The 2,517-nt window shown below is 32.3% G+C and overlaps 1 non-coding gene across 1 annotated transcript; it reads left to right on the top strand.

The window, feature by feature from the left end:
* The first annotated feature begins 678 nt into the window (after positions 1-678).
* LOC112764359 (small nucleolar RNA R71) lies at positions 679-782 on the top strand. The gene has a single exon (XR_003183124.1). It is a non-coding gene; the product is annotated as a small nucleolar RNA R71 (small nucleolar RNA).
* Positions 783-2,517: the final 1,735 nt, after the last annotated feature.

Consider the following 2,517-nt stretch of genomic DNA (forward strand, 5'->3'; position numbering starts at 1 on the left):
TTCTTACTCAGCTGGCCCACTTGTGCCTCCAAATTTCTGATGGAGGACCTTGTTTCACTCATGAAACTTAAAGTGGCCTTAGACAGATCAGAGACTAAATTTGCTAAATTAGAGAGGCTCTGCTCAGAATTCTCTGTCTGTTGCTGAGAAGATGATGAAAAACGCTTGTTATTGCTTAGCCTGTTTCTTCCACCATTATTAAAGCTTTGTTGAGGCTTTTGTTGATCCTGCCATGAGAAATTTGGATGATTTCTACATGATGAATTATAGGTGTTTCCATAAGGTTCACCCATGTAATTTACCTCTACTATTGCAGGGTTCTCAGGATCATAAGATTCTTCAGAAGCTGCCTCTTTAGTACTGTTGGATACATTTTGCCATCCATTCAGACTTTGAGAAATCATGTTGACTTGCTGAGTCAACACTTTGTTCTGAGCCAATATGGCATTCAGAATATCAATTTCATAAACTCCCTTCCTCTGAGGCGTCCCATTATTCACGGAATTCCTCTCAGAAGTGTACATGAATTGGTTATTTGCAACCATGTCAATAAGTTCTTGAGCTTCTGCAGGCGTTTTCTTTAAGTGAATGGATCCACCTGCAGAATGATCTAATGACATTTTGGAAAACTCAGATAGACCATAATAGAATATATCTAATATGGTCCATTCTGAAAACATGTCAGAAGGACACTTTTTGGTCATCTGCTTGTATCTTTCCCAAGCTTCATAGAGGGATTCACCATCTTTTTGCTTGAAGGTCTGAACATCCACTCTAAGCTTGCTCAACTTTTGAGGAGGAAAGAATTTATCCAAGAAGGACGTGACCAGCTTATCCCAGGAGTCCAGGCTATCTTTAGGTTATGAGTCCAACCATGTTCTAGCTCTGTCTCTTACAGTAAAAGGGAAAAGCATGAGCCTGTAGACTTCAGGATCTACTCCATTCGTCTTAACAGTCTCACAAATCTGCAAGAACTCAGTTAAAAACTGGTAAGGATCTTCAGATGGAAGTCCATGAAACTTGCAGTTCTGTTGCATTAGAGCAACTAATTGAGGTTTCAGCTCAAAATTGTTTGCTCCAATGGCAGAAATTGAGATGCTTCTTCCATCAAACTTGGACGTTGGTTTAGTGAAATCACCAAGCATCCTTCTTGCATTATTGTTGTTGGGTTCGGCTGCCATCTCCTTCTCTTGTTCGAAAATTTCAGAAAGGTTGCCTTTGGATTGTTGTAATTTAGCTTCTCTTAGTTTCCTCTTTAGAGTCCTTTCAGGTTCTGGATCAGCTTCAACAAAGATGCCTTTTTTCTTATTCCTGCTCATATGAAAGAGAAGAGAAAAAGAAAAAAGAAGAGGAATCCTCTATATCTGGACAAAGAGGATCCTTATTATTAGTAGAAAAAGAAAGGAATAAGAGTGGAGAATCCAATCACAAGGGTGAGGATAGAGGCAGTGATTGGAGATGAAAAGAGGTGAAGAGAAGTGTTAGTAAATAAATAAATAAATAGAAGAAGAGAAGAGAGAGAGAATTCGAAAATAATTTTGAAAAAGTAGTTAATGATTTTCGAAAATTAAAACAATCAATTAATTTAAAAAGAATTTTGAAAAAGGGATGAGATATTTTCGAAAATTAGAGAGGGAGAAGTAGTTAGTTGAAAAAGATATTAAAATCAAATTTGAAAAGATAAGAAGATAAGAGGTTAGATAAGATATTTTAAAATCAAATTTTTGAAAAAGATAAAATTTTGAAAAAGATATGATATAAAAGATAAGATAAGATAGATTTAATTTTTAAAATTAAAATTAATTACTTGACTAACAAGAAACTAAAAGATATGATTCTAGAATTTAAAGATTGAACCTTTCTTAACAAGAAAGTAACAAACTTCAAATTTTTGAATCAATCACATTAATTGTTAGCATATTTTTCGTAAATAAAGATAAAATTAAGAAAAAGATTTTTGAATTTTTTTTTTAAATTTTCAAAAAATCATAAGATAAAAATGAAAAAGATTTGATTTTTGAAAAAGTTTTGAAAAGATAGGATTTTTAAAATTGAAAATTTGACTTGACTTGTAAGAAACAACTAATTTTAAAAATTTTTGACTAAGTCAACTCAAATTTTTGAAAATTATGAGAAGATTAAGGAAAAGATATTTTTTTTATTTTTGAATTTTTAATTATAAGAGAGAAAAATACAAATATGACCCAAAACATAAAAATTTTGGATCAAAACACAAGATGCATGCAAGAACACTATGAATGTCAAGATGAACACCAAGAATACTTTGAAGATCATGATGAACATCAAGAACATATTTTTGAAAAATTTTTGATGCAAAGAAAACATGCAAGACACCAAACTTAGAATTCTTTAATGCATGGACACTATGAATGCAAAAATGCATATGAAAAACAACATACAACACAAAACAAGAAAACATCAAGATCAAACAAGAAGACTTGTTAAGAACAACTTGAAGATCATGAAGAACACCATGAATGCATGAATTTTCGAAAA

Source organism: Arachis hypogaea, chromosome 2 (assembly GCF_003086295.3).
Source record: "Arachis hypogaea cultivar Tifrunner chromosome 2, arahy.Tifrunner.gnm2.J5K5, whole genome shotgun sequence".
Taxonomy (NCBI): domain Eukaryota; kingdom Viridiplantae; phylum Streptophyta; class Magnoliopsida; order Fabales; family Fabaceae; genus Arachis; species Arachis hypogaea.